Below are 27,926 nucleotides of genomic sequence, written 5' to 3' on the forward strand. Positions count from 1 at the left end.
TTTCATAAATCCTAAATTGGCACTAATGCAAGGACACATACCAGGACTGCAGTTTTGTCACTTTCTTTACAAATTGGGTCTCTAATTAGGCCTGGCGTTAGCCAAGACCTTCCGTTTTTATGAACATTACATACACTTCCTGAATTGTTAACTTCACTGCAAGGTACAGCATTCTGCTCTTTCACAAGGGGAACATTAGCACACAAAGTAGTTTTCTTCAGTGCCAGGGACTACTATGGCATCATTTGTTTTAGACCAAAATATTATTTTTGCTGTTAGACAAAGTTTTTGTTATATTGGTGATGACCCGGCAACTCTCTCAGCTATAAAAGTTTTTAAAAACCATGTTAAAACAAATATGCATTAACAAATTTAAAAAGCTGACAACTAATGTCAGACTATTGGCTTTGCCACTGTTGGTTTATTTTCATGTTTCTCATAATCTTGCCAAAACTGGATTTACGCTGATTTTCCATTATTAGTTTTTGGGAAATAATACCATGTATGAAACATATTTTACTAAATGACGTTTCAAATACATGGAACTTACAAATTGCACAGTAGCTTGCAAAATGCTTTTTTCTTGTTATTTGCATATTTTTTGGTGTGTACATTTTGTCATGAAAGCAAAGCATTATCAATCTTGCTTGCAATCTAATGCAAGTATTTACATCTACTCAGAGTATCCTGGGATCATTATAGGTAGCCTCATAATGTTAAACTTTGCAAACATGTCTACACCTTTTCACACTGGAACCAGTCAGTAGTGCAATCCGAACTCGCAGTACCTTCGAGTTTCACCCTAATAATAAATGCTTAGTATTACTGAACCATAAATACAAGTTTGAACAGCATGAACATATGGATACATATCTTACCTAACCTGCAGACCATGTTCTTTCGCAGATTCATGTGTTGTGTGGGGGGGGGGGGTTGTTCTAGAAACACAATAAACATGAAAGTGTGTTGCCCTTGAGCCCAAACATTATGTCCTGGGTGTCCAGCAATAGGAATTCCACAACCATGATGTGTGAATTGCAATAACGTGTTCTATTAATGCTCAGAATGCCAGTGGAAAAACTTTGCAGTGAGGGCATTAGGTCCAAACATTCGAAAGCTACATAAAGCACTCGTTGGACTCTGTAAGAGCAGGGTAAATAGTACAGATGATTAAAAGGTATCAAATGTTGGACGTGGCACCAGATGGTCACAATAATCCTGGTTTTAATCAGAGCAAGGCAACTCTAGATAGATCTATTCTACAGTGAAACTCAAAAAGTACATACTCATCCATCAAAAGGAATTTTTTTTGTTCAACATCTTAATTAATTTTTAACGTATACCAAAAGCATAGCATTCAACCAGTAGGAGACCCAGATCCTTATAACCAGTGCACAATATTCATGAGCAGTCACCCCTGCGTAACTAAGACAGGTTAATCATCTCAAACAGGTCTTTAAAGAGGGACTCCAAACAATTACAGCTCCCACCAGGTACTGTGCATGCATCTTTGTTCAAGAGATATTGCAACATGTCTCCTGCTCCTTCCCACAAGATGTGCCTATGACCCATTTTTCACCATCTCTCGCAGATCAAATAGTTAATATGCTCTGTCTCGTTGGGAAGGCACTCAGCTGGCCCACCTCCATCAAACTGCTTACTATGTAGTGCTGAAGATCATAAGTAATCTTTCTACGCTTAACGATTGCCAGAACCTATGTAGCTGTTGGGTCAGTGAATGCGTTTCGGATCTTTTCGAGTAAGCTGCAATGAATTGCCTCACTGTCCCTAGCATGTGATGAAGCATTATTATCTGAGATTTATTTCTACATCCTGCTTGTGGAGCAGGTAAGCCGATTACTCCCGATCAGCTATTATGATGCCACCAAGTACTCATTCATGCAATATGCCAATGTTTAAAAAATGTTTGTATATTTTTTTTTTTTTGTATATGGATACAGTTTCATCAAATGTGTGAGATCGTTCCTATTTCTGTACAACATCTTCAGCACTAGTCATTAGCCTCATCGTGCAGATGTTTGAGACGGAGTGGTCTTAAGTACTATGGAACATGAGTTTATATCATACCGCACTGTATGTGACATTTCTATAGCACTTAGGGCATGTTCCTCCAGGGGTATATCTAATCATTGTCCGATATGTTCCCATTTAATTCATGTGCTGACCTTTCTTAATAGAGTGATGTATGCAACTTCTTCTCCTTCCCCGCAAAGGTATATAAACCAGAGACCAGAACACTAGAGCCTTCCTCTGACTTCAACAATAGTTTGAAAGAGGCGAGTGACCAGACAGCCAGGTGTTTATTATCTGGGTAAAAGTCCCGGTGTCTTAATTGTAGGCAACTCAGCTTCTGTTCAGTTACTTGGAAGTCTTATGTTCACACTTCGGTTGGCTTACCCTGTCCACTCTCAAACATATCCCGCAGATTGCAGCAGCCTTGCTTACCACATAGAGCAAAGCTACACGCTGCTATCCTTGGAGTAAAAGTGAAGTTTTAGTGGATTGGTGTGGACTGCAATGAGAAAGCAGTGATCTTCGATGCGTACAGGTTACAAAGAATTAGGTCCCACATAACCCATGGTCTTTCTTGCCATCACCTTGTCCAATAAAAGCAATCTTTTTTATATCTTTCTCACGGACCATTCTAGGACTATCCTCTGAAGGATCTTTGAGTAAATACTCTTCTTTTTGCACGTTCCCATGAACATCTATATGCCTTGTTGTAAGCCCCCTAAGAGATGAAGTAACTGAAACAGAATTATGTTAATGTGACCCAACCAGGAAATAAAGGGGCTTTGGTGTCTAGCTAGATCCACTAGGATTTTAGATTTCACTGCTGCATACCATCCCACCAACGAACTTTAACAATATCTTCAACCCCTCAACAATATGAACTACAAGGTAAGCATTTTGTGACATCCACAAAACCAGATCATTCTAGTGAAAACAAAATCATTGCACCCTGTGCTAAGATGCGCCCAAGAATGATGCAGCCAATTGTAGAATCAGGGTACACTGTTGAAAACATGATGCTACAGTCAGTAAATCCTGAGTACTGACAAATCATGTTCAGTCAAAAACAGTTCCTAATGTTAATGTAAACTGGGTTGGGTATAAGCCAATGTTACGGAGGGTGTAATTTGAAATTAACTGTTTGGGGTCTTATCACTCATGACATGCAAAACCAGCCTTGCCACTGGTTGCTGATGATCCTAAAAAGGTAATTAATTCGGTTCTCACAGAGAGCAAAGATGCAACGTGCAATCGATACACAGTGTGGGCATATGATTTCACAATTAGGTGTCCCGCTTTGACATCCAATGTTTAAACACTGTTCTGTATACAACCGAAAGCCTCATCTGACCATAAGGGGAAAGAACTGAAACATTCTATTTCAAGGCAGTACCCATAGAAATTCTATTTGGCTGTGAATGACATCTTAGAATTTGAATTATTTTGTAGTTACCACCATTTGCAGCTTATTATAAATTCAGGGCGAGAAGTAGAATGAACATGAACTTCTAGCCACCAAAGATAAGGCAGAAATTTAGATGCACTCCTGAGAGAAGGAGTGTTCTATGGTATAACCTGGGAGCCTCTTCAGACAATAGGAAAGAACCACAGGATGATCTTGGTCCTGTTCTGCCACTTGTGGAGGAGACTCAAGGGAAATGAAGGAAAGTGCAGGGTACAAGTATCTCCTTAGCAACACCGGAATGCACAATGCACCAAACACATCTCCACCTCACCCATGACTTCTACAGTCACTGTGCTGTTCACAGACTCAGGCCCCACATCCCAACTCTATCACGGTAACTTCGCCTGTAAACAAAATCACCGCTGCATTCGCAGAGAAGTGTTGGGCCTACAATCCTCCCTCTCTTTCTCAAAGATGTCAACACAATCATGAAAACATATACCCTTATTAGCAGTCTCTTACAACTTTTAACTGTAGCGGACTTTAAATTCTACTCAGTCCACCGCCTTTATGTTTCCAACCTTTGTTTTGCCAAAATATTCTAGAATGTCAGATTAAGCGATTTGACGTGTGTGGCTAAGAAGTATGTGGGGCCTCTTATTTTTAATAAAGTAATACATACAAAAACAAAAAAGGCAATCAGCAATAATCGAGGTCTGCTGTGAATAGGTTTCACTGGAATTTGTTTCCTGTTACAAATTACATTGTTGACCATTTCCCATTGTTTTTCCAAAACAACTTTGAAATGGTTTGAGATTACACTCCATCAAGCAGGACTACTCCTCAAGCATGTGAGCTACTCACAATGAGGAGACCCAAAGAGAGTAAAATGGGTCTAGGCAGCCAATAACATATTCGCATAAAATGTTCACCATTCATATCGTTCAGTTTAACTAGACTTTACCTTTTGATTAAAGGCATTTTTCGCTAGAAAGAGGGGGAAGTGGGAATAGCAACGGACTTTTAATGCTATGTTAAGAAGGTAATAAACAATGAAAACGGTTGACCCAATGTAAAAAACGTGATATGCCACAACACCTTCTGGCTTGTTTTTAAGGTGACCCCTGGATAAGCAGCGGTGTATGGTGTGCAGACCAACACTAGCACAATTTATTTTCCGTTGCACACTACGATGGCTATAAAACCCATTTATTTATGTCCATACTATACATAATACAGAGTGATCCAACACTATCAAAAGATAACTATGCAATGTTTCAACTCGGTTTCGCTCTGATGAATTGTGTAATTTGATGCCGTTTTACTCAATCATAGACAAAAACATCAATCAATAATATGTTAAATCCCTATGTACATTTATGAATGATTATTGTTTTTTGCTACTACACACAACACTTGAAAAGAATAGAGTTCAGGTTGCAACCTGATAAGAGAAAACATGGGCCAGTCTTACCATCGGGATTCCACATTGTTGCCGCGTTTGAAACCGAAATCGGGGTTGGAGGAGGGAACAGCAGGCATGTACTTGTTCCTAGGCGTGCAAATAGATACTTGCCCAGCCTGTGGAATCCAAACATTTTTACCAACGAGACTGAAAAAAACTGATAAGTAAATGCAATGGGCTGGGTCCTTATGCTCATTACTAACCCAGTCGTAAAGTGGACGAGGAACATTTATATCATTTAGTCGTGCATCTTCTCACTTAATTGCCGAGGTCTTCAAATTAATGTGAAGCTTTATTTTCACTTTTTGTTATTTAGTATATGATGGTAAATCCTTAATGTGGTATCCAAACAGATGTTACGCTTACTCATCTCAATTAAATTAATTAGATCAGTCTCAGGTGACTGAAAACATCTGTTCTCTCTAGCATACACAAGAGTGGGCAAGGTGAGGAGCAGGGTCCAGGATAGAGTAACTGCTGATGCAAGGCGTGATGGTACGTGCTTTTAATTTTTAACAAAAATAACACCTTTTGGGCACTAAGTGCAAAGGAAAGGGCATTTTTTGTGCCCCATACCAAGTATTCCGGGATTCTTGCCTTGAACAGAGGATTTCCCAGGGTAGTGGTTCAGTCAATGCAAAATTACTAATTTCTGAACCTTTCTAAAATAACGTAGGTAATTTATAACTTCCCCAAAAATATTCCAGGACTGGAGTTATAATAGCAAATAAGCCTCCTGGACTATTTTGTCACCGCATAACAGTTGTGAGACGTTGCCTGGTATACTCTTGGTGCAAGAACCAAAATACTGTGCTTAGCGCTTGAGGCAGCAAGATCAGACGACAAAGCCACGCCAAGTCATGGGTGTGTACATAAACTTCTAGGGCAATAGCAGAAGGATTGGTGCCATAAACTTCTAGGGCAATAGCAGAAGGATTGGTGCGGGTTGTACGAACACCTAGCAATGCCAGAGTGTTGTAAGGCTTTCCAGTGGAAACTACACTATAGTGTCCTGACTCAAGGGAGACCTATATTAAAATAATATTCAACTGTAATTCATTCTTCAACACCGGTTACTACCATGTTTTTGTCCTGATGATGACCCAGGTTAAAATAATTTCTGTAGGGTTGAAAACGAAAGAATTGAGCTAGTGGACTGATATTAATTATAATAATGTACACACTGTACTCCTGGTCTGAGTCGCGCTGTGAAAATCTACATTTGTATCAGCCCAGAGTATTGTACATGTGCATTTATAGTACCAGCTCACAACTTTTGACAGTCATTATTCACGTATACTGCGCCATCATGCTGGAGCACCTGAAATATGATACAGTATATTTCGCATATTAATTAATTGTATATTCGCAATTCAATTTATGTCAATATCTTTCAGCCAAGGAAGTTTAGGATTCTACCTCCTCCGAAGAAACCACTGTCCTTTGTAACTAGGAACTAGGAGTGAGCATGTAATTTAGCAGAAAAACAGCACATTGTACAGGCGGCTTGGAAATTACACATATTTCCACTATAAAGTAATTTGCTCAAGATCCCATGATTTTTGGTCCAAGACTGAAGTTGGAATTAGAACCCAAGCCCCCTAAGTTCCAAGGTCAGCAAAATAGCCTCTAGATGAACTCTCATACCAAGACTTGGTGCACTGTAGCCATCAAGTCACCTGACAATGGCAAAAAGTGTCACATAGCCATAAATCGACACAAATATAATATATAAATAGACACAGCATAAACGCAAACAATTCTGTAGTTGACAACTTTAGTTGTCTGTACCTTAATGTAAGCTTCTCAGACATGCTTGAGAATTTGTCATATGTAGTCAGACAGGTATTCAATGGTACTACTGCACATCTGTGCATGGTGAAACCTTTCAAAGATACAAACGCAACAAAAACAAAAGCTATTTACGCCTTCGTTTTTTGGTTGAACAACAAAACTTTTCTTTTGTACGAACTGAAGAATAAACTTCAAAACATGAACAACTCTTACAGACTAAGAGCAGATGGTTAGCAATGGGGAATAATAAATATACTGGGTATTACATTCTAGTTAGAGCTGTAGGTGAAGTGGGGGGTCATTGAAAGACTTTTAGTGATGTACACTGCAGCATGCATCTTCAGTGCCAGCACAGAAAGTTTGAGGCAGCAGTGCATCTGCTATCGACAGGAAACGTCTAGCCAAGGCATTGACGTCTATCAAGCTAAAGGTAAGCAAATGTTTCTCAGGCGGCAAATCTCCCTCAAATGCTTCATCATGTGCAAAGTCTAACGCTCATTTGTAAATAATACACCAATTGCTCAGATTGTCTATGAAGGACATCAGTTTCCTTTAAGTGTTTGAAAATGAATCATACAATGAGGGAAGGATGTCAATTTTGTATTTTGTATGGAAAAAAATGGCACTATATTATCATACATTCACTGTTCTATATTACATAACTGGTCAGTAGTTCAGGTGAACAGATACTCAGAGCTCCACCACCATTGATTGCCCACTTTCATCAAGGATCAGAGTAATGGATTTTTTAAATACAGTAATGACTTCCCAAAACAAGCATTTACAATGCAACGGTTTCGCCTTTGGAAAAGTTAGAGCTATTGGCATTGTAAATGACAAAAATTTGTATTTATGTGTTGGTTTTGAAAACAGATAAATAAATGGCATTGTCATTTACATTGCCGTTAGCTTAATCTCTCGCAAATGTGAGACCTATTGTACCCTACGGACGAGCTATTACATGGACACTAGACACCACTGCCCACTTTAAAGCGTTTTCCACCCACGTCTTCCGCCCTACCTGTTGCCTCCACTCCACTTCAGTGTTGGCTCCTGCCAGCAATAAAAAAAGCGCTATGACGTTGCCAGTGCTGACTGCATCATAGTGGGGTTTTAAAATAAGTTCAGGTATTTCTGCAGAGCAACAATACTGCTGTACAACATGGCTAAAAAAACATTGACAAAAGCAATATCTCATATAGGTGAGACCTATTGGTTTTGCCAGCCAGCGCTTGTTTAAATGTTTTTTTTCTTCAAACATACGTAATTATGCAAAAAAAAAATGCAAATATATAAAAATAAAGAAGTGGCCCCAGCAGCTCGACTGCTCTGTACTCGTGATAAGAAAAAATGCTGTCACTCAAAGTGCAAGAGAGCCAATGGATGGTGTGGGCTGATGCATTGCTCCAAGCTGTATGCTATTCACCCCCCTCCGTTTATTGGTCTATTCAGTATCGATCACATTTTCTTTCTGCTCACCTACACCATACTGCATGAGGTGATGGGTCACCCACCTGAGCCATTATCTCTCTCCACGGTGAGTTTTACATAGAGTGTGCATATGCCTAAAAAGTAGTTCACTTCTGTGTAGGGCTAGAAGGAGGTCAGAGTGACTGTCACAAATACTGTGTGTGGGGTTGGTCGCAGTCTATGTCACTGTACCATTATCCGGACTGGAAGAATCTCTCAGAGACATGATTGGCAAATACAGGCGAGTGGGCATTTTCAGTTGTGGGTAGGGTTAGGAGGAGGTCACAATACCCGTCACAAAGGCTGTGGGAGCAGGCCACAGTGACCGCTCCAAGTGCTGCCTGTGTCCCTGTACCTTTATTCAGGTTCGAGGAATCTCTGAGGAACCATGGGCGAAAGCATGCACTGTGAAGCCCGGAGGTGATAGGGAGGGGCTTTGGGTAGAAACATTTAAGTGGATCAGCATATTTGCTTTTTACATAATTAAATCAAACGTGGTTTACACTTTGTAAATCCATTAGGCATGTGTACAGTTCGAGGCAATTGGGAACAGGTTATTTGCCCAGGATCACACGAGTCAGAACCTCTCCCACCCCAATTAGACCAGTCTGCGCCAAAACTGTGCGAACATTTTGGGGTGGTACCTAGCGTTGTATTAAGGGGTTTCTCCGATTTTTTACACCATGCAGATAGTGTGTTTTTTTAATTATTTTTCTTGCAGGTTGAAAGGAGGCCCGATTTGTAGTGTGTGTAGGTGTTACGGTCACCCTGATTCACATAGGAGCGCTTTGTGACTCCGTCGGGATTCTGAACCACTATACAGATGGTACAGTGCACTATGAACTGCGGAACAAAGATCACCGCTTTATATTCCCAGTTTTTCTCGCGTAGTGTGATCCTCGGGAAATCGCTAAATCCCCACGTACTATCGTTACCTTCTCTAGTAAAAAATTATGAGCGCCTGTGTTGGAATCTACTACCAACAGATTCGCGTTTCACTGCTTTACTGCACATAGATTTAGGCGGGGCAGACCACTTACGTGCAAAATAATTCACCGTAGAGCTTTAGGGGCGGTGGGAAGAGAGAACTGAAACTTAGGAGGGAGAGAAGCAGTCTAGAAAGTGGGGAAGGGGCTGGGAAGAGGTGGGGATGGCTGGGAACAGGAGGGCGTGAGAAGTCCCCATAGCCACGGATGGGGTTACGGAGCACTGCACGCAGGATACAGGAAGGCCATGGGCTGACGTGCTGCAGTGGTCAGTCCTGGTGTGCGGCTGTCGTGCGGTGGCTGTAGCCTGGACACGGTTATTTACGCTGCACTAGTGGGTCGGGCGTCTTGCTAGCGCTCTTGACGCCGAGAACTTTGAAGCGCTAGTGGTCTGGACATGTTTGCATATTACTAGTGGCCTCGACGTCGCTGTGAACTGCGAAACACTAGTGACCCGGTCATCTTATGAACTGGGAAATGCTAGCGCGGATGGACCCCAAACTGGGAAGTACTGTTGCCCGGAAATCGTCAATTTCAAGACTCTGGTGGTCCTGCCATTGTACACTGTGACACCATGTGAAACTGCAAGTTCGGACTTCGCGAACCTAGAAGCGCGGTTTGTGGGTCTGGACGTCACGAGCGAGAGACCCCAGAGACGACGGAATTACCGAAGGATGGTGGACTCGTCACTGGATTTCCCCCACTCGAAAAAGACAAAAACATCACGGAAAAAAAAAAAAAGCTGCATGACGTGAGAAAAGGGGCAAGATGAGAAAAACATCGCCGGAACGCCCACAAATCGCCTCGAACCATAACAGACAGATCTCACTTCCAATGGCTAGCCTCCATTTATGGAGCTAGCCAATGGAAGTGAGAGGCGGTGACCAAGCCACATACTCTTCTCAAAAGTTTTCGCCTGCGCCAAAAAGCTGCGCGGCGCAGCTTTCGACGAGGCAAACCTAAAAAAGACTCAGAAAAGGAGACAAAGGGGACCAGACAATACTGGAAGTAGCTCCCTTTACACTCCCAGACTAAATTAAATCTCTCATAAGCAGTCACTGGAAAAAAATGAATTTTGTACAGCAAAATCGCTGCTTCAAAACATGCCAACATAAGACATGTTAGAACAAGTGTGAACACACCATAAAAGGCACTGGGGGCTTAACTACAAAAGTATGGTTTGGAGCTACAAAAGAACATCATAAACATGGTAGAGCAACACAGTAAAAACACAAGTCCATCACAACTGATACAAATGAAGCCAGAATTTGAGTTGTTGTCTGAGTTTGACCAATTGTTGTCAGAGTAGTCAACAGGGATCATCAGATAGTGAAGGAATTATGATGAACAGCTATGAGAAGAGCCAGCGAGGAGATGACCTCAAGTCAAGAATGAGCTGAAGATCACAATGCTCGAAAACCTGGATGTACAGCAGCATTTTTCAGGCAGGGAAGAAGGTTTGGTAGGAGAGAAGATGGAGGACCCTTAAGGGAGTGGAGGGATCTGGTTTGAGCTAGGTGCGCATGAACACCTAGACTGCGGACAGAGCTAATACAGGGATCAGGATTGAGGACAGTGCCCTTTTGGATGCTGAGAACGAGTTGGTCTTCCGTACTGCAATGCCCTTCTCTATTATTCTATGGCAGCACTGTCTGGCACAACTCTCTGAATGGTTAGAGGGGAAAAGCAACTTTTACATTTGGCGATCTAAGCACATTGGATAGATAACTAGTTTAATGAATCCAAGAGACAGGTGAAAGAACTGTAGTTCAACATGATGTAGGCTGTTAAAACCACAGTGCAATATGCTTGTCCCCCTGTGCTTAAACAATCTTGCACGGCACACAAACAGTTACAAACGTTATTGAATAAAGTTTATTGCATGCAGAAAGTGAGATGGTGAGAGTGAGAAGAGAACTATGCAGAAGAAATACAAAGAGCAAGAGTGTGAGGGTAATAAGCGTCACAAATGTGTTTCAGAAATTAAAGCAAAATGTGCAGATCAAATATACTGGAATGCCGGACCTCAACAAAATAAATAAAATAAAGACCCATGGGATATTATCAACATGAACAGTTGGTGCACAGGAATCACCTCTGCTGGAGTGACCGACAGTCATGAATTTCAACTAAAAACGTATTGAGAAACAATACACATGAATGATATCCAGTGTACTCTTTTGACACGTTGCTGCACATTTAGCGAGACACACCCCATAAGAAGGACAGCAATATTTTATTTATTACAACACTCTTTAGAACTTGACAAGATGACCTGGATCCTTTGGAAGTTTTTAACAATTACTAAATAGGTAAAAAAGGAAAAAAAGGAAAGTGAATGACGCGATAGATTCAACATTATACACGAGAGAAGAGCTAACTGTGTATGCATCAGGTACGCTGCATACATTGAACAAAACTATAGGTCTTTTCTTTGGTCAGTTAAAATCTTTAATCTCTATGGTAAGGAGGGTACAGAGTCATGGTCATAGATGTCAAAGGAGGCACTGAAAACCAAACCTACAATACTTTTTTGAAGCCTCAGTTGCCACTCTGAAAATGCACTCTACAAGCAATATTTACAACAGGTCTTAACATTGGGGGAACGCCATCAATATGTACAATGAATTTTAAACTCAAACAAATGTTCAAATTATCAAAATATTGTTGTTGAGCCTGCAAGTAACTTTCGGGTACAAGGAGCAGTGAAACTGCGTTGACTTGCTATCATTCATACCCTTCTAATTTCTTTCCTCCATGACACTGGCAGAATCTAATATGTAATGCCAGGATAGTCTCCGACGGATTTTAAGCATATATTTTAGATATAAGCTCTAAATAATTAAATCCTCCACTACAGTAGAAACCTTAAAAGGTACCGAAGACACATGAACTAAAAGAAATGGAAGAAACGAATTAGGAGTTTCTAAAATTATAATAGTGTCAATGAAAGGTTGCAAATGGCAAAAATGTAAATGCTGTGCCACTAGTAACCTTTGTAAAATTTTGCATGCAGAAACTGCTTGAATAAACTTCTTCAGAACACCCCCCACACACTGCTTTTTTCACAGCAGTATTACCTAGAAGAGGGTACATTTAGAAATACATTTTTTTCGACACTATCTGCGTTCTTAATGCCTGCTCACCCGCTATGTTTTTATATACTTTGCCAGTGTAGTGGTAATTGCATTTTTTTTTTTAAATCAAAATTTTGTGAAGTTCAGCTCTACACACCGTTATTAAAGTTACGGGTAAATGCAGATCTCAGACAATAACACAGGGCACAAGTAACACTGTTTCTGTTAAGTAAGGACTACTTGACTAATATTGTAATCGTTCTTCCCTCGCTCTCAAAGGCCAGATTTTGGCAGTAATAATCTCAAGGAGAAACCAACTCGAAAAGTAAGGGGAAAAAAATGTATGTCCTCAGTGGCACAGAGCATGTTCTTCAATTCAGTTCTTGTTTTTTTTCATGTAGATGAAACAATGGTTTCCTTACTGATGCACCATCAATACCATTGCCGATTGTGCCAGGATGAAAACTTGCTGCACTATCACGTGAAAACTTAAGGTGCCCAGTTTTTACCACAGACACCCACCCACAAACGCTTATTTTCTCCAAGAGGGCCCTACATTGAACATCATGTTAAAGTGTCCTTGCTAACATTTTGAGTGGGCTTGATGTGAGTAAAACCCAACATCTTGGCAAGATCGACCAGAAAGTTGACTTCACGCTGCATACATCCGGGCTATCTACAAGTCACAAGTCTGAATCTATAAAAAGTGAATGAGAAGTTTCTCTTCTCAACCTTAATGTACTGGGTAGCATGACATTAAGCACTGGTAGCTCCAATTATTTATAGTTCATAAAAGATAAAGCATGTAGCACAAAGCGCTATCAAAAGTTCAACTACTTACTGCAATTATACGATACAAATACAGATGTTCAGTTATACAAAAAAGTCATAAAAACTAAAAATCCAAAGGGTAAAGCGGTGCACTGATTAAGTTCTTAATTTTAGAAGTACATGGACCAACTAGATGGGCTTTGAGGGCTCAGTCAGAAGATAAATAACATGCTTCTCTTCCACATGTGACACAAAATGCCAACCTAGACCAACCAATGCAGACATGGAGGCTCGCATTTCACAAAAGGCATACTCGTGTAAATATATAATAGGCACAAATGTCACTTGACCTTGAATTTAGCAGTGCTGGATAGCAATACTGTATACTTGTGACATTAAATTCTGTAAAACTAACAAACTGAGCACGTTTGCCCACTTTATATAAAGCAGGCTGCAAAAAAAACTGTCAACCGCAAAATACTTAACTGAGGGAAAACACAATGGAAACGAAGAGTCTGATACAATGTTTTGAAGTAAATTCAGGGTAGATTTAGGTGCAACGGCTCTTGCTGTCTATTCTGCACTGAGAGACAAGCTGCCATCAAATGTCATGTCCTCTTACTTTCAGGGGCCGGCATCTGCACCATTGGTGATTCACGGCGGCTAGGAGTGTTCTCACTTATCCTATGACTGTAGCACCAGGACCTACCACCCAATGTGTACAGTGCGAAACGAGGCACTGCTTCTACATTCAAGTCGTTTTCCATCCAATAAGTTAGAAATCATCTCTATTTCAGCAGTGTGTCCAAGTGCTGTACTTCCTGATTTTAGTCATGTGAACAAAGGACACATGATGAGAAAGGCTGGAGGCGGACATGCCTATGGTGGAAGGAGGGCATTTTGCCGTGGCCAGCACCTCTGAAATTGGAGACAAAGTGAACGGTGGTAGGAGTGTGATTTGGATTTGTAAATCAGACCATTTGCTCTGCTCCAGTCCTGCCGGCCTGTATGAGGCACAGGAGGGTTTGACATGCAGCAGACTTCACCACGCATTAGATGGCCTGGCATATGAGAATCACCCATCTTTACCAACATTTCAGAGGCTCTGGCCTGTCACTGAAGGCCATTCTTGCCCTAAAGGCACTCAACTACCTTCACCTGACTGCCCCAGACGCCAGGTCGCAGGCATTGGCCAGCCCTAAAACTGCCTTCCTTCCCTGCACGCGTGAGCTTAAAGTGTCACCGACATTGCTCTCTGCTTGTAGACATTTCCGTGGCACTTTCCTGACTAAGCCTAAAACCCTAAACACGCTTTAAAATACCTACAGGGACTATCCTGACACGAAACTGACTCTGCCCCAGCCCTATCAGTCACGGAGGCCGACACCCGCTGGGAAATCTGCCGGTCTCACTACAACCCAACCTGCCCCAGCAGAAGGGAAGGTCTGCCGCGACAGCAGAGCGTTTGTTTAAGCGCTCATGTGAGCACGCGGTTTCTCCCCTGTATTATTAGAGGGGGAGGGAGTAGCAGAGCAGCCGTGGTATCGACATGCCAGCTCATACAAAACAAAGTGGCCCAGCGTCTTCCACAAACGAGCAAGACTCACATCCCCCCGCCCTGGAAACACAACAGAGGAGCACAGTGTGGCAGGTGGCCGGAGCGCCAGGCCCTCCCAGGATAAGGAAGGATACTCGGCTGAGGAGCAGAAAGATCCGGCGGGCAGGGGGTTAAAAATTGAATTAAAACCAGCTCCATCCACCGTAACAATGACCCGAAGCCAAACAAGGCAGAAGATGTACGAGTCATTCTTTCTGCCAGTGAACGAGACAGCTGATCTCCTAAGCAATTCCTCAAGACAGGCAAGTGGGAGCAGCGGCTGGGCCTCCATTCACAAAAACAAGCATTAACAAGAAACAACGGCACAAAAGGGGGGCAGAGGCTTACCTAAAAGCCTCGGTAGACGCTGCTAAGAAAGCACAGCGTCCTGTAGGGATTCGGGGGCGTGCTCTCCCCTTCCCATTGGCTAGAAGGTAAAATTCCAGCCAATGGGAAGAGGAGAGGGCGTGACTTAAAAAAGACACAGAAACGCCCCCGAATCGCGTTTTCACGGGGAGAAAGTGATTGACGCAGATGTATTCCAATGGCTAGCCTCCATTTATGGAGCTAGCCAATGAAAGACAAGGCGGGACTAAGCCCCACGCTGTAAGAACATGAGATTTCTCCTGGGCGGAGCTAGGAGCTCCGGCCCAGGCGAAACCTAAAAAAGAATCAAAGTAACCACTAAGGAAACATCCAACTGCTGCAGGGGGTTGTACTTCTTCTCTAAATCCTCAATTATGCTTTTCCTACAAGGAATCACTGCAGCTGTAAACAAGCTTTATCTCCTCCTTGATGAGCAAGTAGTCCACTCCAAGATCTTCTTATAGTATCAAAGGAAATCAATACAAATTTCAATCACAAATTGATCTGTATTTAAAGACAGCTAATGCTGACAAACCTTGAAATAACAGCATGAAGTCAAATAGTTAATTTTACTACGTAACCAAGATATCTTTCTTTACCAAGCAATTTGACTTAGTCCTGTACCATGGTCAAGGTACATCTTCAAGCACAAGAAGAACAAACGACAGACCAGGGTCCAGCTCAACCAATCAACATGTTCAATCAGTAGCAAGATGGTGCAACACACTTCCTGCACCCATCGTCCAAAGGTGCGAATCACAGTCACAATTTTCAAAAAAAGGTGGAAGGCGCACTCGTAGCAAAGTTAGACACGCAAGCAGTAGTTCCAAAAAGTGCTTATTTTATTGAGTCAATCCTTAAAAACCGGCACACAGCCAACGCGTTTCGTTCCCAGTAGTGCCAAAAGGGAACTTCGTCAGGGCTGCAACAATCATAGACAAAACCAAACATTAACAATGCACTACCAACATTTAAAAGTACACACAATATTGAACAGAATGACCCACAATGAAGGACAAAATTAGTAAGAATTCCTTTGCACATATATATATATATATACACACATACATATATATATATATATATATATATATATATATATATATACACACACACACAACATTAAAACAAAAAGCCACATCGTTAACACAAAAATATATATATAAAAGAGAATGTATGTCTGTCTGTCTGTTTGTCCTTTATGCATTACTACAACATTCATCCGATTGGCATGAAACTTTGGGAAGTTGTTGAGTACACCCCCGCGAAGATTTCTGGCATAAAATCTTTTTTAAAAATCGGCCCCCGAGGGCCCTCATAATCTTTCGAATACTGATGTACGCACAAGACGGAAAAACAAAAAATCGTGTATCCACAAGCACTCGAATAAATAAATAGAATTAAAACAGCATTCATCCGATCGCCAGGAAACTTTGGGAAGTTGTTGAGTACACTCCCGCGAAGGTTTCTGGCATAAACATTTTTTAAATATCGGGCCCCCCAGGGCCCTCATAATCTTTCGAATACTAAAGTACGCACCAGACAGACAAACAAAAAATCGTGTATCCACAAGCACTCTAATAAATAAACCGAATTAAAACGACACTTTGAAATGTTTTCCATATTAAAATGAATAAGTTTCAATAAAAATGACACAATGTAAATTAAATGTTATCAGAACGAGTTTCCTTGAATTTCCTTTCTTCGAAAATCGCAACAACGTGCGACGGGTAAGCTAGTATGTAAATGTGTGTGTGTATATATATATATATATATATATATATATATATATATATATATATATATATATATACATACACATACTGACCACCCAATGCACATGCGGAACCACACAGGCACGGACCTCGATGTTTCTCCCTCTTAAATCACGGACTCTTCACACTTCCTTAGTGTGTCAGCAGTAAGAAATCTTTATTTTCGGCATACAAGTAGACTGACCAGTGTCCTCCATGAGGCGTTTCACTCCACTAGGGAGCTTGATCACATGATGGATCTCAGTAGGTATGATGTATTTAAAGTGAACTAATTGCACCATCAGCCTTAGAAAATCGGCCGATTGAATAATGTGCAAATAAACATAAACAACAGACTTTGGCAATACTTAAATGGTCACATAAATGCAGTACAGAAAGTATGTCAAGTGATATAATATATATGAAAAAGTACATATTTCCGCTATTTAGTTTAATAAATACACATTGCAAAAAAATGATGTTCACAGAGTCAAATTAGTCCACTATAACACAAAGTTCTATGAGAAAGCCATTTGTGGCATAAATCACATCAGCAAATCAAACTGCATCATATCATCAAAAATAAAACGGTAAAGATATCTAATGCCTATTTATATGCAGTTTTGTCTATCAGAATAAGAACATAGTGCAAATTGATATTTAACAGTCATAATTTCCAACATAGACCCTATGGCAGATCCTTAAAGAGTCAGTATTGACCAGTAACTGAGAAAACTCATAGCGGCTAACTCGTTTTTTCAGAACTGCAATTAAAAAAAGCCCTTATGGCTCAAAACCATGTGATCAGAACATAAGCAAAGTTATAACACTCCCTTTTATGCAAACTTCCTATCCGTATGGGACACACATATATACAAAGTACGAATATCGGTTCAAATACATGTGAATTGCTGTAAAGCTCATAGAGAAACAATACGATGTCTTTGTAATTTAATGGAAATAATGCCAAAAAATTCGAATAAATATTAAAAGCCTGCCTTATATCCGCATAAAAACATGGTTAAAAGTAAAGGACCATAAAGTGCCACATGCCTGAAAAGTGCAAAAAGTGCTGTGCAAAAAGAATAAACTGTGCAAAGAGCAAATCATCACAATAGCAGCAAGGGGAAAACACTCCTAGATTACTTAAGCCTAAGCAATCTTAAAGTGCATATGTGCCGGTATCATAGAATAGAGCTCATGTAAAAGATATATATACACAAAAGCATTGAAAAATCCATCAATCACAACACTGAATCAATGTACAGGAATAAAAGTGAAAGAATAAAGGGCACTACAGAAAATTATGTATATCCTCATTCATATTCAGGCCATTTGGGACTCTAGTATCGAGAGCTAAAATGAAGTGTGTTTCTTTCTGTCTTAAAAGCTTATCTCGATTACCCCCCCTGTACGGGGTTGGGAACAGATCCCAAAACTGGACTTGAAGTGTCTGGCTACAGGGTAGCTGTGGTCAGAGTTAACAATGTCCCTGACATGTTGAAGAATGCGTTTATGCACCGGGAGGTTGGTGCTGCCAATATATTCGAAGTTACAAATGCACTTCAACTTATATATTGCATATTCGGAACGGCAGGTTAGATGTTCCCGAATAGCAATTTGAGTTTCACTGAAGGCTGTTTTATAATGAGTGCTGTTTTTAGCAAACGTGCACGCTTGGCACGAGCTGCACTTAAAAAAGCCAAATTTACTGAGGCAGGTAATTTTAGGTTTCACCTCCGGCATTGATTTCACCAGGGCATCCCTCATAGAGGGTGCCCCCCTGAAAGTGATGGCTGGCAGGCTCGGCAGAATGGGACCTAAGATGTTGTCAATTTGAATGACTGGCCATTCGGAATAGATGATTCTATGAATAGCCTGCTCCTGGGTGCAAAAAGTTGTAATCAGCCGAATAGCGTGCATCTTATTGTTAGAAACAGCCATATCATTTGTTGGACCAGAGTTCGGTTGAAGTAACAACTCCCTCTGCTGATCATTGGCTTTGTTTAAAGCTATGTTGAGTTGGTTTTTACCATAGCCCCTGTTTAGGAATCTTTCAAATGCCTCCATTTGACACCTTCTGGAAACTGCATCAGAGCTACAAATACGCCTGATGCGGATATACTCTCCATACTGAATGCTATTAATTAGATGCTTAGGATGTGAACTGTGGGAGTGAAGAATAGAATTCCCAGCAGTAGATTTCCTATGCAACATGGTCTGTAGGGAACCCTCCTCAACATACAAGAGTACATCCAAAAATTCAACAGTGGATGCTTCAATTGAGGCAGTAAATCTCAAATTCAAATCATTTACATTGATTTCATTGATGAATTCAGAGGCCTCTTCCCTTGACCCTTTCCAATGTAACGCCAGTAGTGAACTATATGGCTCCACCAACGGTGGTGAGCGGTTCTGAAGACATGCTTCTCCCACCAGCCTACATGTAAACATGAATAGCTGGGGAGAAGCATGAACCCATTGCCACATCACGAACCGGTTGGTAGATCTCATTGTGGAACTGGAAAAAGTTGGTAGTAAGGCATATTTCAATGATCTCCAATAGCATATCGTTATGGTCTCTCATAGTTACATCACGATACTCAAGAAAATGTTTTGTGGCATTGATTCCCTGACCGTGATTAATGCTAGTGTAAAGGGATTCAATATCCATCACAACTAGCAAATAATCCGAACACCAAGTCACAGTGCTGATTTTATAAAGAAAGTCATAGTGTCCTTTAGATACAATGGCAAGTTAGCCACTGAGGCTGCAGAAAAAAATCTACATATTTAGACATCTTTTCATTCATACTGCCCTGAGCACATAAGACACGTCTGATACATTATAAAAGTGTATAAATCTCCAGGACATATGATAACCTAATGCTCAATGCAATCACGTTCTTCAGTGTACCGCATAGCAGGTGCTATTATCATTGCTTGAAAAAATAATTGAAAGCAAGGCCAACAATATAATAAGAACAAATATATAGGTGTATCTCACCTCTTTAATATTTGACCAATCGATGTTGAAAAATAATATGGTTAAACAAGTGACGTCCTGAAGGACACAATACGCCTGGAACAATATTGATGAGGATCTAAAAATAAAGAGGGCATCCCTATGAGATACTAGAAAGGAGAACATAAAAACTGAAATAACCCATTTCTCAAACCATGGGCGCTATACACCAGAACATGATAGGAAAAAAAAAAAAAAAAAAAATGATGATGATGGTTTCTTATATATTATCTCAAGGCCTCAGGTTTATTATTTGTTTTTTGATTGTATTAGTCACACAATATGTATGTTTGTAAATATTGACTGTCATGTTATACATTTCATTGTTGTCTTTCTCCCTGTTTTCTCTTTTTTTCTTTGGATGTACGGACAAATATTTTATTTCATGTTTTGTAAAATTCATATCCGCTAAAAATGATATAAATATATTTTTGTGTTAATGATGTGGCTTTTTGTTTTAATGTTGTGTATATATGTTTATATATATGTGCAAAGGAATTCTTACTAATTTTGTACTTAATTGTGGGTCATTCTGTTCAATATTGTGTGTACTTTTAAATGTTTGTAGTGTATTGTTAATGTTTGGTTTTATCTATGATTGTTGCAGGCCTGACGAAGTTCCCTTTTGGCACTACTGGGAACGAAATGCTTTGGCTGTATGCCGATTTTTAAGGATTAATGTATAAGGCCTGGCCTCTACTAGCTGCCAGAACTCAAAAGCGCACTACTTATAATGAACAATTGCTCCTTTTTGTCATTTAAATTATATTTAAACCATCATTATCTAGTTCATTTCACAATTAACATTTTACTTGCTTTTATTCTTCATTATTTTCAAAACATATTACAATGAAATCAACATCAGCAAAATAGTAACATAGTCAAATCATATTCAAAACGTAAACCCAATGCATTTCGGGGCCTCAAGAGCCCCTTCGTCGGAAAAAATTCCACTCAAACACAACTTGTAATTCAGAGCATGTTGTATACGCAATCAAGTGCCCATGCGGGCTCTTATACGTAGGAAAAACGGACAGGAAACTAAAAGTACGACTATCTGAACACAAGAGTCGAATAAGAAATAAAAGTGCATCATCGCCACTGGCTCAACATTGGACAGAATTGCGACACACTATAGCACAATTAAGGTTTCAAATAGTAGAACAAGTTTCACAGAAGTTAGGAATTGACAATGCCAAAACCCTACTCCAGAGAGAAGCCTACTGGATACGAAGATTACAGACACTAGTCCCTTGCGGATTAAATGATAAGATGGAGATGATCTGCTTTTTATAAGCAGAAAAAAAGATAGCCAATCCTAAGCACTCGGACTTCAGACCCGCGATATATATAAAAAAAACATTTAGCCATAGGTATACAATCATTACTTACATGTATAGTACATAGTAAAAGAGTCTGATAAGTACACACACCATGAATTCATGAAATACATTAAGAATTTAGATTGTAAATAGGCAGGAAGCAATGTATATTAACAAGAAACGAATGTTTGTTGAGTAAAAACAAGCAAAATGCAGTATAAATTACAGAAAAAGTTGAGCAAATGATTTATAGTATGTAGTACGTATTGTTGAACAAATGTTTTTCTAGTTTTTGTTTAAACTTTAAAACACCTTCAAATGTTATGTTTACGTTCACCCAATACCTTAGAAAGATCTACCTATAACATCCTTTTACACCTTTTAATAATGGATGCCGCTTAAATCAGCTCCAGTCCTTTTATTATATCGTTGACAAATAGGAACAACTAGTGACTCTCAAACAACCCTTAGTCCTTCTATTATATTGTTGACCGAGCGGAATAAGTAATAGCAATAAAGGAAGGACCATCGATCCTTAATGTGAAACACAAAAGACGACGAGGGGCGTTCGTTACAACGAGCAAGCCAAAGTTGATTCGGTAAGAAAGATTAAGTGTAGCGTGAGTTTATATTTATTTGACACTAGTTTTGTAATAGCGTTTAAACGCTAGATTAAAGAACTCCTTCACTTTTGTTTACTTTGCAGTTAGCTGCAATAATACAGAGACCGCAGAACCGAAGCCACACAACGTAGGACTGTAGGTAACTTATTTGGACGTGTGCAAACACACGAGCATTGTACCTTATTGAAAACAATCGTGAGATATTGAAACTTTACTTATTCAATTGTCGTGCAGTTCACTGTTTAATAACAAGAAGCTGATGAATGTGAAGTCTTCGAGCTTTTGCTCGGAAGGTAAATAAAAGCGGTTATTTAACATTCGCATATGTCAGTGAAGCTACAGACCCAATTTTTTAAAACTAAGTTTTCTGTTTTCTAGCAGCAAACAACATTATTTCAGCAAGCGAGACCAACGCCATATAGCCTAGGCTCGCAGGTAACTCACTTATTTTGTAATTCAATAAGATACTGAAGCCCGAATTTTGAAAGTTTTTTTAATAAAACTTTGTTATAAATAGGGAGAACATTACAAATAGAAACAACGTTTTAACATCAACAGGTGAGCGCTAACAAATTCCTTTACAGAATAAAAGTATGTTTGATGTAATCAATCCCAAAATAAGATACCAAAGTAAAAGCATTTAAATTTATTTTAGATGAATCCGATCCAAAATAACCAGATTATAATACAATAATAAGAATCAACCCTGTGAAAAGTTTAAAGTTTTCTATTAAGTTTGAGGTAAGATTAAAATAATCATCAAAAAATGAAGCTAAATATAAGTAGCAACTGTAAACCTGATAAGGATCAAAAGTAATACGATTTCCTTTTTTCCTAACAGACCCCCGACGAAGGGGCTCGAGGCCCCGAAATGCATTGGGTTTACGTTTTGAATATGATTTGACTATGTTACTATTTTGCTGATGTTGATTTCATTGTAATGTTTTGAAAATAATGAAGAATAAAAGCAAGTAAAATGTTAATTGTGAAATGAACTAGATAATGATGGTTTAAATATAATTTAAATGACAAAAAGGAGCAATTGTTCATTATAAGTAGTGCGCTTTTGAGTTCTGGCAGCTAGTAGAGGCCAGGCCTTATACATTGATTCAAAGGTGTTTAGCAGGCACCAATCAAAGGCAGCACACAAAACATACAAACGAATTAGGTAGATAAAAGTGTGCAGTACCCACATACATACATTGATTTTTAAGGATTGACTCAATAAAAGAAGCACTTTTTGGAACTACTGCTTGCGTGTCTAACTTTGCTACGAGTGCACCTTCCACCTTTTTTTGAACAAGGTACATCTTCTCCCTGATGTTGAATCCAAGCATCAAAAGGCTAGACACATCGAATGTTTGTCATCCTTTGCTACTCTCAGTAGATCTCCTTCACATTTTGCAGGTCTCAGAGTTCTAGGATTTCCTAATAACACTGCATTTTGCAAAGACAATAAACTGTCCTGCTAAATGTGAAAACCTATTTAGTCAGTGGATTGCTGTGCTATTTATATAACCTATTACATGCTCCCAAGAGGGTCATCTGGTTTTGGATTTTAGCATGTGTACCACTCAACAGCATTTTCAAACAGTAATGAATAGGCTGCCTAGTACAGGGGCCACATGCGCCACATGCCTGAGGCAGGGTGCACAAATCTGAGATATTTTCTATGGACTCTAATGTAGTGGTAGATGAAAATGTGCATTCAATTGGCCACAACCAATCTGCTTAAAGCCCAGCTTCAACTGGGCAGCAGACGATTACGCCGTCTCTTTCTCTCAAGTGGTCAAACTATGGAAGTAAAAATTCCATAATGAACGCATATCTCTTCGACATGAAGGTATTTTAAAAAACATTAAATGGAAGGAGTCTGCCATGTGACGGACATTCAACACTTGCCAAGCAGCACATCTCTGTTGATGTGCACAATACTATGTCGCTCTCATTAGGACTATTGGTAGCTCTATAGGACAATAGTCATGGTTTGAAATTAGGACAACAATTTAAGGGGGTGTGGCGTGGCTTGCATTTATTCTACATTTTATATTCAACTCCTTGAGTTGACATCTCTTTTCTCGTAGTGCCTTTTGCCATACTTTCCTGCTCACTCATGAATGTGCTGTATGTGCATTTGCGATAGGCCCTAACACTCTGTAGTTTGTTCTGTTAGTTCCAGGGTTGTACATGAAGAACACAATGTCACGTTTTTCTTTCTTTCTAGGCTTATTAGGAGACACCTCATTTTAGCTAGTCTAAACCAAATGAGCTGCCCTGCACCTTTGCCACAGTTGATAAGAACAGTGCTTTATTACATACACAGCTTCCGTACTAAAGCTCTTTGAGAGGAGCATTTTCACGCTGAGAATTATCACAGAACCTCTGCAGACTAAGATGCAGCACCGCTGACTCCGACCTCCATCCTGCCAAGGAAGAAAACCTGTGCACTACGACCGGCTTCCTGACACCCAAGACCATGGTATGGGGTTAAACTATCCCAATTGTTCTACCAGGATAATACTATGACTATTTTCTCTGTAGTACAGTGTAGGTACAGATAGGAGTAGGCAAATATTGGCAACAATTAACATGGTTGAACTGTTCATACTGTTAACCATTCTCACAATGCTGATTACAGTAACATCTCATCTTTCTAATAATCGCAGCAGATGCTTTTTATGCAAGAACATTTCAATAAATGTATGAAAATGCATTGTTGTATTTTTCTTGTATTTACCCTGGGCATGCAAGAGTGACAAATGAAAGGATTAGATCGGTTTCCCTGAGTCCTTGGGAATCAGAGTGTCATGTTCGAGGTTGCCAATCACATCGGTTTCCCTGGTTGGTTTAGGAGTTAGATGTGAGCAAGGCGAAACCAACTAACACTCACTGATGATATATCTTGGCGCAGAATAACAGATGTTTATTGCATTGAGCTTTGTCTGTCAGGGACAGAATGACAAAAAACAAAGAATAAAGGCATATTGTTGAACTTCCAGTTCCACAACTAAAACTATTCATATCAGAGAATAGTCTTTTTTGAGAACGTCAATCAGGTTTGAGTTGTCATGTTACAAATACTTGATTCACATGAGAAAAAAGAAGCCACGCCAAAAAAGGGAGCCATAAGTGTTTGTACTGTATTCAAAGAAAGCAGCAAAGTATAGTCGTTCTACCATAACCTCTTAGTAAAGGCATTTTTAAAACTTTTTCTTTTTATACTTTACCCATATGATGAGCAATGTATTTGATTATTTTTAAAACGTAAGAACTGATCAGAAACTCCTAAGTGTTGCGTTATGGGATTTATGAATTCTACGTCAGGGCCAGAGGCTCAGATTTTGCTCCACTTTCATTTTCTCAACTCAGCTGCCTCAATACTAACAAACAACGTTAGAGCGAACGACTACAAAACCCATGTTTCCACACTAGAAACAACATCCCAAAGGAACAGCACTTTTGGCAAGGTATGCAAGTACATGACAAGATTCCTGTTCCGTACTAGAGAGGTAACGTGTAAGAGTGTTGGGTAGAAGCCATCAGGAGCACAAATTGCACAGAGGCGAGACATCACACAGGTACACTCTTCACCCAAATTATTTAATAGACTCTCTTGTTTTGTTCAGGCTATTCTCTGAGTTACATGTATGTATATATGTATACTATTTTACGCGCCAGAACACTCTTTGGATTAACAGTGCACTTAACAAATATCTTCACATAGACATTCAAATATAGGGTGACCAGGTGTCCTAGATTTCCTCAGACAGTCCCTTTTTTGTGGACTTTCCTAGTGTCCCGACAGTTTTAATTAAAATAACAAATGTCCCGGTTTTGTAGAGATGGGCGGGTATCGAGCACGTGATATAAATTGTTTTGCTTTCGTTTTAAAGACTCTTCTACTGTGCTACAGTGTCATTGAAACAGTGCAGCAAGATGTAAAGAGGGGCACATCAGAATCTGAAAAAAACCTTAGTTGACGCCTAACCCAGGTCAAACAGGATTACTTGAGAAGCCATCCCAGAGTCATTGGATGATCATCCAACTACCTTAGAAGTCATTTACACGTCATCAGACATCATCAAGCTCTTGAAGTCATCAGCAAGCTGCAGAAGCTCAGCCTGATGATTTGAGGATGACTTGAAAATGAGTATCTGATGACTTTAGTAGGTGTCATTATTCGTGATGATTAAAGGATGACTTGAAAATTAGTATCTGCTGACTTCAGAAGGTGTCATTATTCCTGATGATCTGAGGATGACTTGTAAATGACTCTCCGATAACTTTACAAGATGACATTGTTCCTGATGATTTTGGGGTGATTTGAAAATAAGCATCTGAATACTTCAAAGGTACTATTGTGTTTTCAATAAGATGTTTTTGCGTCTGGTGATTTTAACAGGAATTGTTTGTCTATTTAACCCCTTCGATGCTCATGACGAGCTCAGCTCGTAATGAGTTGTACCTCTGGTACACTCATGACAAGGTGAGCTCGTCCTGAATAATGGGTTTTTCAATTTTCCAGCGCACAGCAGGAAAATGCACCGCATGGATGCGGTTAAAGAGCACGTCCACCACTTTGGTTTCAGTTTTCCAGAAAAATGCAAACTGTTGGATGATTGCACAATGAATTGCAGATAAACAAACGTCTGACCTCCTGCAGCTGGGAGCCCCAAAACCCAAACACACCCTGAACCCCCAATTAGCCCTTGCACCCCAAAATCCAAACACACCCTGAACCCCAATATTAACCCTTGCACCCCAAAACCCAAACACACCCTGAACCCCAATATTAACCCTGGCACCCCAAAACCCAAACACACCCTGAACCCCCAAATTAACCCTTGCACCCCAAACCCAAACACACCCTAAACCCTAAAATTAACCCTGGCACCCCAAAACCCAAACACACCCTGAACCCCCAAATTAACCCTTGCACACCAAACCCAAACACACCCTAAGCCCTAATATTAACCCTTGTACCCTAAAACCCAAACACACCCTAAACCCTAAAATTAACCCTGGCACCCCAAAACCCAAACACAACTGAGCCCCCAAATTAACCCTTGCACCCCAAAACCCAAACACACCCTGAACCCCCAAATTAACCCTTGCACACCAAACACAAACACACCCTAAACCCTAATATTAACCCTTGTACCCTAAAACCCAAACCCACCCTCAACCCTAAAATTACCATGTACGCCTTAAAATCCAAAAGCCCTACAAACCCCCAAACCTTTTATGAATGCGAAATGCCGGGAGGCGCTGCTGTGATTGCAAATGATACTTTCTGTACCCCCAGGCTGCACTTCCTTCATAGAGTCTTTCCACAAACACATAGTTTAGTGGAATCCGATTGTTAGACTCTTTAAACAACTGCGGACAGACCTGCTCATGGCCCGAGGAATAGGTCTTGCAAAGGAAAACAAGCTTTGTCGTCATGGTGACTGCCGATTTCACTCCATCGCAATACTAAAATACATTTTTTAAAAGCACAGCTTCCTCGAACACAATGCCAAAATCACCTACTGTAAACCATCAGTCTGCCGGAAGGCTGGGACTCGAACCGCAGATCCTCAATGGAGAGCAGCTCTCTCACCTTTTCATATACCGGAAGCCGGTGGATTCCTCTAGCAAAAGCCCACGCACATCCGGGAGCGCCGGAAGGGACGTCATTGTTCTGCGGCGAGAACGAAGACTGCCATGGGTGCAATGGCCATTAAAGGGACAGATGGATTGGCATCGGTCTCTTTATTTTTCCAACTCCACTTCCTTCATCGATTCCAGCGTATACTCAGGTAAGTGCTGCAGCTGTTAAAAAAGAGCAGCATCGATCCTCCGCTCTCGGTCCCAGCTGCTCAATTTCCGTACAAGACCAGCTTCCTCATTATTCGGAAAGCACGAGTTTTCATTAAGGGGGCAAATTCAGACACAGCTCCCTGCATGTGTATGCTTCGTACGTGTTAAAATGAAGGCCTGCGTTGCAATATGTGTGTATTATGTGTGTTTGATGTTTGTCTGTATCAGCCTGCCTGCTTGTTTAATATGCACCTTTTTGTGTTTGAGCATGTGTATTTTTGTGTATGTGTGACGTAGTGCGTGCGTGTGTAAGTTGTGGAAAATTGCAAAAAGCCTAAAAAATGTGTTTTACAGCAAGTTCTTCGCCGTAAGGTAAAATAAATTACTGCCCGTATATTGTAGGTCCCATGTTGGTTCCAAGTGCACCTGCGTGTA

At 40.2% G+C, this 27,926-nt stretch overlaps 1 protein-coding gene across 15 annotated transcripts in view; it reads right to left on the reverse strand.

The window, feature by feature from the left end:
• BLTP1 (bridge-like lipid transfer protein family member 1) overlaps window positions 1-27,335 on the reverse strand; it is a 2,102,388-nt gene extending 2,075,053 nt beyond the window's left edge. For 13 of the 15 annotated variants that reach the window (XM_078676841.1, XM_078676840.1, XM_078676839.1 and 10 more), the window contains exon 1: window positions 27,222-27,335. The gene's annotated coding sequence lies outside the window, so the exon portion shown is untranslated. The remainder of the gene's footprint in view (window positions 1-27,221) is intronic. The other 2 variants (XM_078676827.1, XM_078676828.1) reach the window with 2 other exon arrangements.
• Between the last annotated feature and the right edge of the window lie 591 nt (window positions 27,336-27,926).

This window comes from Lissotriton helveticus, chromosome 2_1 (assembly GCF_964261635.1).
Source record: "Lissotriton helveticus chromosome 2_1, aLisHel1.1, whole genome shotgun sequence".
Classification (NCBI taxonomy): domain Eukaryota; kingdom Metazoa; phylum Chordata; class Amphibia; order Caudata; family Salamandridae; genus Lissotriton; species Lissotriton helveticus.